Raw genomic sequence first — 14,221 nt, forward strand, 5'->3', positions numbered from 1 at the left:
GACCTAGTTAAATACAACAAAGAAAGATGGTGCAAAGCATTCTTCCAAACATTCTCCAAATGTGACAGTGTTGACAATAACATATGTGAAAGCTTCAATGCTTGGATATTGGGCCCTAGACACAAGACAATCATATCAATGCTAGAGGAAATAAGGGTCAAAGTTATGAGTAGGATAGCAAAGATGAGAGATTTTGCCGAAACTTGGCAGGATGGTGTATCTCCAATGACCATGATGGTGTTTAATACTAATGTTGAGAGGTCAATGAGGGTTGACTTCATGTTTAATGGAGATACAGGCTTTGAACTCAAAGATGGTCCATGCAAGTTCATTATAGATTTAAGAACAGGCTACTGCAGTTGCATGTCTTGGGAAATGAAAGGCACTCTATGTCCACATGCTATAACAACAATGCACTTCAAGAGACTTGATCCTTCAGAGAATATTATACATTGGTACATGAAAGAGACCTACATGAAGGCATATTCACACTTCATACAACCAGTTCCCAACATGAAAATGTCTCCAGAAAGTAGTAACCCCAAGGTATTACCTCCTCCAGTTCAAAATATGCCTAGAAGGCCAAGAAAAAATAGAAGAAAGGAAGTTGGAGAAATAAAAAGGGCTGAAAAATTATCAAAGAAGGGAATAACTATGACATGCTCCATTTTGCGAAGCAAGTACTCATAATATGAGGAGTTGTCCAACAAGACCAATAACTAATCAAGAGGTACCTTCCTACCTTCTTCCTTTATTACTATCTTCTTAGTTATGTAAGAACTAATTCCTCATTTTCTCATATAATAGACTACTAATTACTCACAATAATCAATAACAAAAACTTCACAAAAGAGAGGCAGAAAGGAATCTGACAATGCATCTAAAAGTAAGGCATCTACAAGTACTGGAGGAAAATTTGGGGGGGGGGGGGGGAGCAAGAAGCCACTACAAGAGGCCTAGGCTTCAAGGACATGGTGTATTTGTTGCACAGTCTGGTTTTACAAGTATTAATGTAAGTGTATTTATTTTTTTGGTCCTTAGATTTTATTGTCTAACATACTATATGATGTTGTTGTCTAACTTTGAAATGTATCTTTTGGTTTGAATGTTATCAGCATAGTTTGCCTACAGCCAGAAAGGTTTATACTGGCCCTTTAATTGATTCTACCCATGTTACTGGTGATATTGGATATAAGCCTTCTAAAGGTTTGAAATGGAAAGGGAAGGAAGCTGTGACTCAAAGACAACTTCAAGTCTAAGCTACAATGGCTAGAATCAAGACAAGGTCCCAATCCGCTGGAATATAAACAAGATCTAAGGTTATGGGGAAATCTCCCTCCAAGAAGACCACATGAATTTTTTTACTATTTGGATGTAGTATTTGATATACTAGACTTCTTTTTTGTTGAATTCGTGGGGTGACTGTTTTAGTTGAATTCATGGGGTGTCTATTTTTTGTGGATACGGATGGTGGTACGCAACTTTATTTTGTGCACTTATTTGTCATGTGTATGTCTAGCTATATATGGATAGCATAATTTAACTCTATTTTTTGATGTTAAATTCTGACTTTCTTTGTCAAATTACCAGCTATGTTGACAAAATGTTGTGATTGTGATTGGTTATTTTTGTGGATACTGATGGTTGTTTTTATATAAATTGTGATTGGCATCAATTCCATATGTTGACAAAATGTTGACATAGTAGTGTCGAACAATATATCATATTGCTTCACTTCTATTACATACTACCAGATAACCATTATATGTACATGAGCAAAATCAGATTCTAAAGTAAACTGAAAAATAATAGACTCTTTAGCATTCTTTCCCTCTTCTATAGTTTGATAGTCTTCTTCAACAACCCAGAAATAACAATGTTTGCTTGCTCCGAAAATGGAGGTTCATACCACTGAAAAAATAGACAAGAATTTGTCTTCGAATAAAGACTACATCCAAAGAATTATCGTCCAGGATTTGCAGTAGTCCATGAAAATTTTAAAGGAGCTGGCTTGCCATATCTACAAAAATCATTCATCTTCTTTCTTCCAAGTAAAAAAATGGTTGTTATTTGGGCAAAAAATAAGAGCCAAAATCTGGAGGGGGGGGGAATGGAATTTGGATGGACAAAGAATGTGAGAACAAAAAAAATGCTGAAGAATTAGAAAGAAGATAATAAATAAGGGAGAGAATGGGGTTGTTACCGTTGGGATCTTCATTTTTGGGGGAAAATACACTTATTACCATTAGGGATGGTTCTAGGATTGGGAAAGGGAAATATTCAACTAATGTGGCAAAACATATACTCCCCCAAGCGCTCTAAGCCATTTGAACCAATTTTTTACTGCCATGTGGTAGGTTAGGTGGGGGTAATAACATCCGAAAAAGTAAGCATGGGGGGGATTAAAATCATGTATAGTTAAGGTGTACGCTCATTAAAAAGTGTCAAGTTCAGGGGGGTCTTTACCTATTCTGCCTTGAATTAAAGAAGGTGTTGTCCTATGCTGAGTTACTTTTCTATCTCTGTTGTTGTTTTTAAGGTTTTATATACGTTGTGTGGAGCCTTGGGCTATTTGCTTTGAAATTAATTGATTTTTGTTGTATCTTTGGAGTTGTTTGTGGCAGGTGGGCAAATTGTGATATGAATTGTTGTATTGTGTTGTCGTTTAAACACTTTTCTTGATATTATTTATGCTTCCTACCTTGCTTGTTAATAATATACACGTGCTTGGTAAGGAAGAGTGTAAATCATGAAGGGTGATGACGTGCCATTTGAGAGTGTAAAGCACGAAGGGTAATGATGTTCCATTTGAGAGTGTAAAGCACGAAGGGTGATGCCGTGCCATTTCAGTTATATTATCATGTGAGGAAAAGTATAAAGCCCGAAGGGCGATGTCGTTCCATTCTTAATATGCACGATATATAATGCTGTGCCATTTCATTTATATTATCATGTGAGGATGATAGTAAAAGCACGAAGGGTGATGCCGTGCCATTATTTTTACATTATCATATGTTCATGGCACGAAGGGTGTTTCTATAACGACCCGATCGGTCGTTTTGAGCATTTGCACTTTGCTTGGTAGTTTAAAGGCATGAGTAGCTCCGTATGATGTATTTTGACTTGTGTGAATCGTTGATTTTGATTTTTAGGTTATTCGGGACTGGTTTGGAAGAATGATTCTCAACTAGGGAGCTTTAAATTTGAAAGAGTTGACCAAGTTTGACTTTTTAGCATTTGACCTTGGATTGGAATTTTGATAGTTCCGTTAGCTTTGTTTGGTGATTTTGGACTTAGGAGCGCGTCTGGATTGCGATTTGGAGGTCCGTGGTTGATTTTGGCTTGAAATGGCAAAAGTTGGAATTTTGGAAAGTTTGATCGAGATTGGATTTTTTGATATCGGGGTCGTATTCCGATTCTGAAAGTTGGAGCAGGTCCGTAATGTCGAATGTGACTTGTGTGCAAATTTTGAGGTCAATCGGACGTAATTTGATAGGTTTCGGCATCGGTTGTGGAAGTTAAAGTTTCAAAGTTCATTGAATTCGAATTGAGTTGTGATTCATCGTTCTGATGTTGTTATGTATGTTTTGAGACTTCAAGTAGGTTCATGTTATATTACGGGACTTGTTGGTATATTTGGACAAGGTCCCGAGGGGCTCGGGCGTGTTTCAGATTGATTTCGGATCATTTTTCTTCATTTTGGTACTGCTGTGTTCTGTTGTTTTTCTGGTGTCTTAGTTCTCCATCGCATTCGTATGGCAAGTGTCACGAACACGTAGTGTATTTTGATGGCAGCAGCAAATTGTTCTTTACGATCACGAAGTATGTTCCGCATTCACGTAGAGTTGGGGAAAGTCCTCTTCGCGTTTGCATATGGAGGATCGCGTTCGCGAAGTGTTGAGGTTGGTATCCGGGAATTTGAGCATTCTTCTCTGCGATCGCGTAAGGTTAGTCGCGTTCACGAAGCTTTGGCATCAGTATTCATCACGTTCGCATGGGGTGAATCGCGAACGCGTAGAGTCTTTTGTGGCTGTGAGAGTTTTATTCATCGCGAACGCGATGGTTTTCCTGCGTTCGCGAAAGAGGACGTCTGGGTAGTGTATATAGTACTCTATTTCGAAGGTTTCAGACATTTTTACATTTTGGGAGCTATGAAGCTCGGTTAAGGTGATTCTTGAAGCAATTTTCATCATATGAATTGGGGTAAGTGTTCTCTACTCGGTTTTGGTAATATTTCATGAATCTATCTTCGTTTTTGGTAATGGGATTGTGAATTTTAAAGAGGAAATTGGGGGTTTTGGCCTAAAGTTTTATAATATGAATTTTTGAGTTTTGAATATCAAATTGGGGTCAGATTTGAGTGAAAATTGTATGGTTGGACTCGTAATTGAATGGGTTGTTGAATTTTGTAAATTTTATCAAGTTCCGACGTGCGGGCCCGGGTTGGGATTTTGGCCGATTTTGGGCTTTTGATTCAAGATTTGATCTTTTTCGATCGGGATTGGTTCCTTTAGCATTGTTTGATGTATTTGAGTTATTTTTGGTTAGTTTCGAGCTGTTTGGAGGTCAGAACGCGCGTGATGGCATCTTTGGAGCATCGCTTGGCTTGCTCGGCATTGGTATTGGCTTGTTCAAGATAAGTAACTCTTGTAATATTAGTGCTGAGGGTATGAAACCCCAAAACACGTGTTATGTGATCGGTATTGAGGTGACGCCCATGCTACGTGACTGGCGTGTGGGCGTGCACCATGTGAATTGAGACTCTGTTATTTCTATGTCACTGTATAGTGGCCCTACTTTATTTATATCCGTGTTTTCACCATGTGATAAAGTAGTTAAGCTGTCAATCATGCTAGATATCCTGTTTGGGCATTATGCCGATATTGTTTGGACCCATAGTGGTCGTTTCTTACTATCATCTCACTGATTTCACTGATATTTCGTACTCAGTCATATTCATGCATTCATATCATATCTTAGTCTCAGTTATTTATTGATACACCATATCATTATTGTCGGGCTAGTTTCATGACATTGTGAGCCCGTGAGAGAGACTGGAGAGATTGATGACTGTTGAGGCCAAGGGCCTGAGTGAGAGTGATATTTTGGGATCGGGCTGCACGCCATAACATGTTATATTTATTACTTTTTATGGGATCGGGCTGCAGGCCGCAATGATATATTGATTACTTTCTGTGGATCAGATTGCACGCCACAATGAGCTTTATGGCTACTTATATGATTGGGTCATGCTGTACGCTGCAGCGATATAGCGCTTGGGCTGAAAGGAGCCATTCCGGAGTCTGCACACCCCCAGTGAGCGTAGTCGACTATAAACAAGGATCGGGCTGTACGCCGCAGTAGGTATTGTACATTGCTAAGTGATTGAGTGTGCTGCGCATAGTGAGAGAGAATGCGAGGCAGTGAGATTGAGCACTCTGAGAGCGTGAGTACATGAGATCATCATCTGGATGCATTGCATTTGACATGTGTACTTGAGATACATGCATAGAGGTGAATTTCCTTCTGCCACCCAGTTTGGGGACATTTATGATTTTACTTGTATCTTGACATGTAGGCATAGAGAAGTACCTTCCTCATGCTATCTGAAAATGAAATATCTTACTATTTGTTGAAAGGAGTTTTTGGGAAAAATCACAGTTTTCAAACTTACTCGTATATTGGCTTTTCGGTAAAAGATTTGGATTTTCACTGAGATACTTGAAAAGAAATGCCTTTTTTTTTCTGGAACTGTGAATGAACTCAGCCTTTTATTTCTGAGATTCTTCTTTGTTATCATACTATGCTGTTATGAACTGTTGTGGAATATTGGTGTTGGACCCGACCTTTCTGTTAGCTCATCACTACTTTCAACCTAAGGTTAGGTTTGTTACTTATTGAGTACATGGGGTCGGTTGTACTCATACTACACTTCTGCACCTTGCGTGCAGATGTTGGCTGCTGATGTTGCTGTGTTCGATAGGAGCTGGATTGAAGATGTACATGCGTCCCGGCTGTAGCTGCCTCTTATTCGTGGTAACTTTAGATCTGTAAAACTCTATTTATGTACTATTCAAACAGACTATGTATTTATTTTATTTTTGCATTGTAAACTCTATTCTTATATGCTCATGATTTGTACTACCAGTTCTTGGGGAATGTATAAGATTCAAATAATTTCTTTACTTAAATTTCTTTAATAATTGTTATTGGAATTAGATATCTGATAATTGTCTAACTTAGCGGGTTGGGTTAGGTGCCATCACGACTAGTCGAATTTTGGGTTGTGACAGGTGGTATCAGAGCTGTAGGTTCATAGGTTCTACAAGTCATGAGCACGTGTCTAGTAGAGTCTTGCGGATCAGTATGATGAAGTCCATACCTATTTTCGAGTGGCTACAAGACATTTAGGATATACTTCCCATCTTTCTTTCCTTATCGCGTGGCATTGATTCAGCTTGTAGCGTAACTCTTTGAATTACTTCCACATGAGCGCTCAGTATCAGTTGTGCATCGCCGGCTTATAATTCTATGAACGAGGTTCGAGATGTGTATTATGTGTTTTGGTGATAGGCCAGTTTGGAGGACTTGAGGCCATGGTTAGACCGCAGCTTGAGCTCGGTAGCTTCAGTGGTAACTTGTACATTTGGACTCATATGTCTGGTAATGTCCCTACGAGAGGAATTTATGGCTCGATGAGCGGTGAAATAACTATGTGGTGACTATGATGTGACTGCGAGATGTGTTCGGATCGTTCGAATGTGACGAGAAGAGTTTACTTGAGAGGTAGCAAGGACTATGGGGTATTTGATTTCTGTCTTGATTTGGCATATGGTTTCGAGTTATGGTTATGTTGAGGGATCTCTCATGTTGTTTAGTTGTGGAATGAATTGATTCTCCTGTCTTGTTGATGAGTTCAGAATCAAGAAGATTAAGTGATTTCGTAGTAGTCGTGACTGTGGAAGGGTATAGAGAGATGCCAGTTTAAGGCAGAGCAGGTAGGTTATCTCCTACGAAGTGTCCTGAGGTTGTGTGGTTCTTATGATGTTTGGTAGAGAGTTCTCTTTTACCAGTGAATGATATATGTTGTAATTTAAGTTTGGATCTCCTGTGGAAGTTGGCTTAACCATCACGAGGATGAACGCGAGATATGCAGATGATTTGAAGTATTAGATGGTTTGTGTTGCAGGAACGGATGAAGGATTTAATGGAATATCACTGTGGTATCATGGTAGTAATGGGGTATGGTTATTGTAAGTATTCAGATGTTTTATTCCATAGCTTTGAGCCAAGTGGTGGAGTCTGCTATCGACAAGTTGATTGCACGATTATATGTTGTATTATTTTTGGTTTGAGGTATACTGGTGAATCAGTTATGACTTGCAGAAGTCGAGGTCGAGGATGACTCGGGTAAGGGAATTTTTGGATAAGGGTTGTATTACACTCTATGGGTATATGGGCATTATGGAATAATTGAGTGGTTATTCGCAAAGGATGTAGTGTACATAGAGTAGGAATTTGGTTGGTTGCTTAGGAGTGTGGGTTACTCTTTACTCCCTTGGGTGTTGGTGTGCTAATGGGGCACAGGTCGTTCGGTCTGTTTGGTCGGTTTAATTGAGATTTGAGTAGAGTGGATGACTCTCGAGAATGGTTCTAATGGATTCAAGATTTATAAGTAGCAATTTAGAATTCTCAAGATGTGTATATGGCTAGAAACTGAGAGTTACATTGGATGGTGTCGAGACTTGCGGTAATTCTATATGACTATGGATTCTACATTTTAATATAAGAAAAAGGGAAAAGGAACAATTTAAAATTCACATAAGGTCTTTCGGAGTGGATGTCTCGGTTATGGTGCTTTAGAGTGCTTAAGAGAGAAGTCAACAGCTTATGGGCCTTAGGGCATTGTGGTTCTATACTAGGGTCTCTTGTGTGGTGAATTTTGTTTAAGGGTCGTGGTGTTCCAGCAAGGAGAAATATCAGTTTGAAGGTAATTTGGAAAGGACTGGGAGAAATAGGATAGCGTGGTAGTAGTTTGGATCAGCACAGTAACAGATATAATAGGGTCTTTGGGTACTTATGATGTGGCTAGTCTCCATAAGTGTTTCGTGGCATGCTCTTGGGTTTTGACGACCTGCGTGGCTGGGTTGAGTTAGAGAGATTCGGTTCTGATAGCGTGGTTGTGTGCAAATGGGTTTCGAAGAGTTCTCAATGGTTTTTACCATGGCTCGAGGGGTATATTCCTTACCGGTATGAGGAATATGTGCGTATTGGAATTTTCTCTGGGATGAGATCAAATGTAAGGTTTCCGACTGACCGGGTATGTATTCTACTTGTGACTCAGAGTTAATTATGAGATTCTTGTACTCTTCACAAGATGGAATGGTATACACGGTGTGTTGTGTGGGATTGAGATTTGCATGTGCAAGGTCATAGTTCAGTTTTGAAGGGAAGGACATAAATTCATAGGCAACATGGACGGTTTCAGATGACTGGGTAAATGATATTACTAATCGGTATGGCCTGATGAGAGTATACATTTCAGAAGTGGCAATGTGTTTTGATTTATGGAAACTTCATTGGTATTGCGGCACTCTCCTAATTGATCGACTGCTGATATTCAAATTTTGCTAGGTGGCACGGAAGAATTTTAGAAGTATTCCTTGTGGGATGATCGTGTATGAGAGATGTGTTAGACATTCTGGTGGTGGAGTTGGGATCAGACATGGTGATTCGTGTGTTCTATGGATTTGTAGACTAAGAGTTCTCAAGAGCAGGTTGTTTCATGGTTGTGGACTGTGAAGTCATGGCCGAAGCTAGCTAGACGATAGTATGTGTTACGATTCAGTCATTGTGGGCTTTCGGAGGGTTATTTATCTACGTGTGGGTGTCCGGAGTTGATTTGGGGGTCCATTGGTAGGCCCAATTAGGGTGTGTATTCTACACTGAGCCGGATTGGTTGGCTCCATACTGCTATTGTTGAGGGATATGCCATTCGGTTGTTTTTGAGCTTATTCGTGTTCTGGAATTTTCTGTGAGTTACTCTTCTATGCTACGAGGAGTTGTGATTCATTGGTTTAAGGCACACATGGTGCGGTTCTGTTGTGGTCTTATAGCATAATTTGAGCGAGATGAGTAGTTGGGTATTGCATGATTGATTGCGCATTGGTTATGTTCCTTCGGGTTTGTATGGCATTATGTCATTTTCTTCTACATGGTTATGGTAATGCACTCTTGGTACTCAATTTCGGATTGCGCGTGGTTATTGATTTTGAGCATGGTGGCCGAGGTATTTCATATGGCTCAGTGTTTGGATGGGGTCGCGCATGGAGGCAGAGTTATGTTGAGATATGATCCTTTGTGTTAGATTGGTGTGCTATGGTTCTATAGTATGATGGGTTCTTAGCATTGCGTTGGGGTGGCACCCGTCAAACTTGCGGGACGGTTCTCTTGTTTGAGTCATGTTCGTGATTGAGTACATTTGGAATGTTGCTATTTGGTGCATGGATTCCACAGGTTGTGGCTGTAGATTGTATTGATGTGTCATGTCACTAGAGTGGTTGTGTTGGATGAGATGAGGTCATTGGACCTAGGTGGATACTATCGGATTTGATTACAATATATTTTGAAGGATAATATCGAAAGTCGGCTTAGAATTGGCTATAGTTCTTGTCGAATGAGAGAGAGTTCCATGACTGGTTGATCTGATGAATGGTTATGAGTTCTGCATGTTTCTTTCATCATCGGCAGTGTATGAAGGTTTTAGAGTGAGGCTTTGTTTGATATGAGGTCTATTACCGGTATTGGGTTGTTTTGAGCAGCTACTGTGATTTGAAATTTTTGCTTTGAGTATTTGAGTTATGTGGTACATCATGTGATTACATCTTGGGTTATAGATTTGGCTTGATACAGCTTGTTCAAACTTATACAGTGTGTAGATGCGAGATTCTGATCTTATAGAAATTGTGGATATTGGAAATTGGATTCTAAGGTTTATGGGCTGGGTGGAATTAAGAACTACAGTTATGTTGTGCTATCGGGCCTATATGGGATAGGGTGACATCAGATCACCCCCGGGTATGTGCATGGTAAGGTTATACGGCGGTTTGATGGCTTTGAGAACAATTCTAGACACGTTCGAGGACGAACGTATGTTTAAGTGGGGGAGGATGTAATGACCCGACCGGTCATTTTGAGCATTTGCACTTCGCTCGGTATTTTATGGACGTGAGTAGCTCCGTATGATTCATTTTGACTTGTGTGAATCGTCGGTTTTGGTTTTCAGATTATTCGGCACTGATTTGGAAGAATGATTCTCAACTTGGGAGCTTTAAATTCGAAAGAGTTGACCAAGTTTGACCATTTAGCATTTGACCTCGGATTGGAATTTTGATGGTTCCGTTAGCTCCGTTGGGTGATTTTGGACTTAGAAGCGCATCCGGATTGCGATTTGGAGGTCAGTGGTTGATTTTGGCTTGAAATGGCGAAAGTTGGAATTTTGAAAAGTTTGACCGAGATTGAACTTTTTGATATCGGGGTCGGATTCCGATTCTGAAAGTTGGAGCATGTCCGTAATGTCGAATGTGACTTATGTGCAAAATTTGAGATCAATCGGACGTAATTGATAGGTTTCGGCATCGATTGTGGAAGTTAAAGTTTCAAAGTTCATTGAATTCGAATTGAGGTGTGATTCGTCGTTCCAATATTGTTATGTGTGTTTTGAGGCCTCGAGTAGATCCGTGTTATGTTATGGGACTTGTTGGTATGTTTGGACGGGGTCCTGAGGGGCTCGGGCGTGTTTCGGATTGATTTTGGATCATTTTTCTTCATTTTGTTACTGTTGTGTTCTGTTGTTTTTCTGGTGTCTCAGTTCTTCATCGCGTTCGCGTGGCAAGTGTCGCGAACGCGTATTGTATTTTGATGGCAGCAGCAAATTGTTCTTTGCGATCGCAAAGTATGTTCCGCGTTCGCGTAGAGTTGGGGAAAGTCCTCTTCGCGTTTGCGTATGGAGGATCGCGTTCGCGAAGAGTTGAGGTTAGCATCCGGGAATTTGAGTGTTCTTCTCTGCGTTCGCGTAAGGTTAGTCGCATTCGTGAAGCTTTGGCAGCAGTGTTCATTGCGTTCGTGTGGGGTGAATCGCGAACGCATAGAGTCTTTTGTGGCTGTGTGAGTTTTATTCATCACGAACACGATGGTTTTCCCGTGTTCGCGAAAGAGAACGTCTGGGCAGCATATATAGTACTCTATTTCGAAGGTTTTAGACATATTTACATTTTGGGAGCTATGGAGCTCGGATTGAGGAGATTCTTGAAGTAATTTTCACCATATGAATTAGGGTAAGTGTTCTGTACTCGATTTTGGTTATATTTCATGAATCTATCTTCGATTTTGGTAATGGGATTGTGAATTTTAAGAGGAAATTGGGGGTTTTGGCCTAAAGTTTCATAATATGAATATTTGGGTTTTGAACATCGAATTGGGGTCGGATTTGAGTGAAACTCATATGGTTGGACTCATAATTGAATGAGTTGTTGAATTTTGTAAATTTTATTGGGTTCTGAGGTACGGGTCTGGGTTGGGCTTATGGCCGATTTTGGACTTTTGATTCAAGATTTTATCTTTTTCGATCGGGATTGGTTTCTTTAGCATTGTTTGATATATTTAAGTTGTGTTTGGTTAGTTTCGAGCCGTTTAGAGGTCGGAACGCGCGTGATGGAATCTTTAGAGCATCGCTTGGCTTGCTTGGCATTGGTATTGGCTTGTTCGAGGTCAGTAACTCTTCTAATTTTAGTGCTAAGGGTATGAAATCCTGAATTACGTGTTATGTGATCGATATTGAGGTGATGCCCATGCTAGGTGACAGGCGTATGGGCGTGCACCATGTGAATTGGGACTCTGTTGTTTCCATGTCACTGTATAGTGGCCCTACTTTGTTGATATCCGTGTTTTCACCATGTGATAAAGTAGTTAAGTTGTCAATCATGCTAGATATCATATTTGGGCATTATGTCGATATTGTTTGGACCCATAGTGATCGTTTTTACTGTCATCTCACTGATTTCACTGATATTTCGTACTCAGTCATATTCATGCATTCATATCATATCTCAGTCTTAGTTATTTATTGATACATCATATCATTATTGTTGGGCTAGTTTCATGACATTGTGAGCCTGTGAGAGAGACTGGAGAGATTGATGACTGAGTGAGGTCGAGGGCCTGAGTGAGAGTGATATTTTGGGATCGGGCTGCACGCTGCAATATGTTATATTGATTACATTTTATGGGATCGGGCTGCATGCCGTAGTGATATATTGATTATATTCTGTGGATCGGGTTGCACGCCGCAACGAGCTTTATGGCTACTTATATGATTGGGTCGGGCTGCACGCCGCAGCGATATAGCGCTTGGGCTGAAAGGAGCCCCTCCGGAGTCTGCACACCCCTAGTGAGTGCAGTCGACTATAAACAGGGATCGGACTGCACGCCGCAGTGGGTATTGTACAACGCTGAGTGATTGAGTTTACCGAGCATAGTGAGAGAGAATGCGAGGTAGTGAGATCGATCACTCTGAGAGGGTGAGTACATGAGCTCATCATCGGGATGCATTGCATTTGACATGCGTACTTGAGATACATGCATAGAAGTGTATTTCTTTTTGCTACCCAGTTTGGGGACATTTATGATTTTACCTGTATCTTGACTTGTAGGCATAGAGAAGTACTTTCCTCATGCTATCTGAAAATGAAACATCTTACTATTTGTTGAAAGGAGTTTTTGGGAAAAAATCACAATTTTTAAACTTACTCGTATATTGGCTTTTCGGTAAAAGATTTGAATTTTCACTGAGATACTTGACAAGAAATGCCTATTTTTTTTCTGGAACTGTGAACGAACTGAGCCTTTTATTTCTGAGATTCTTCTTTGTTATCGTACTATGTTGTTATGAACTGTTGTGGAATATTGGTGTTGGACCCGACCTTTCTGTTAGCTCGTCACTACTTTCCACCTAAGGTTAGGTTTGTTACTTATTGAGTACATGGGGTCGGTTGTACTCATACTACACTTCTGCACCTTGCGTGCAGATGTTGGCTGCTGATGTTGCTGTGTTCGATGGGAGCTGGATTGAAGATGTACATGTGTCCCGGCTGTAGCTGCCTCTTGTTCGTGGTAGCTTTAGATCTGTAAAACTCTGTTTATGTACAATTCAAACAGACTACGTATTTATTTCATTTACGCATTGTAAACTCTATTCTTAGAAGCTCATGATTTGTACTACTAGTTCTAGGGGAATGTATAAGATTCAGATAATTTCTTTACTTAAATTACTTTAATAATTGTTATTGGATATTTGATAATTGACTTACCTAGCGGGTTGAGTTAGGTGCCATCACGACTAGTCGAATTTTGGGTCGTAACAGTTTCCGTGCAGGCGAGGACAAGAGACATACATTATATTGTGATATCGTTTCGTTGTGTATACATTCATGCCTTTATCTTGAGCTGTTATTGTGCACCTATGTTGTCTATGTGTCTTGTAGTCGTTGTTGATTCCTGTGTGCCTCCCACTATATTTCTTTTATTGTTATTGGCATTTCTCCCACCTAGTTGGTACTGTTATATATATACACGGTGAGAAAGAGATAAATGCACGAAGGGTGTTGCCGTGCCAATTGATTTGATCTATATATATATATATATATATATATATATATCAGGTGAGAATGAGACAAGTGCATGAAGGTACTACCGTGCCATTTGATGTGATATGTTTAATATATTTCTCACACTAGGAAAGTTAAATGAGGTGTCACATGGTGACTTTTACTTGAAAGAATTATATTCGAAAGGTATTTACTTGAAAGAATTATATTCGAAAAATATTTACTTGAAAGAATTATATTTGAAAGATATTTATTTAAAGAATTATATTGGTAAGTTATTTATTTGAAGGAAGTATATCCGGGATATACTTAATTGTATGGATTACATTCTAAATATTTTTATTTGAAAAACTTATAGATAAAAGATGTATATTTTGAAGGACTTGATTAATTGGATGTACTTGTGTTTATTATTCGTTTGAGCAATATTTATGGTGTTCATGTTGCCTTTTTGTTTATGTCACAAGTTGATTATTGTTGTCATCACTGCTATTTGTTTTCTATTATTTTTGCATGCTATATTGTACAAGTTATTTGACTAGTGAGTGTCTTGACTG

At 39.6% G+C, this 14,221-nt stretch overlaps 1 protein-coding gene across 1 annotated transcript in view; it reads left to right on the top strand.

The window, feature by feature from the left end:
* The window catches only part of LOC104085624 (probable pre-mRNA-splicing factor ATP-dependent RNA helicase DEAH9), a 200,141-nt gene that overhangs the window by 73,124 nt on the left and 112,796 nt on the right, over nucleotides 1-14,221 (top strand). The gene's annotated exons all lie outside the window — the stretch shown is intronic.

This window comes from Nicotiana tomentosiformis, chromosome 9, assembly GCF_000390325.3.
Source record: "Nicotiana tomentosiformis chromosome 9, ASM39032v3, whole genome shotgun sequence".
Lineage (NCBI taxonomy): Eukaryota > Viridiplantae > Streptophyta > Magnoliopsida > Solanales > Solanaceae > Nicotiana > Nicotiana tomentosiformis.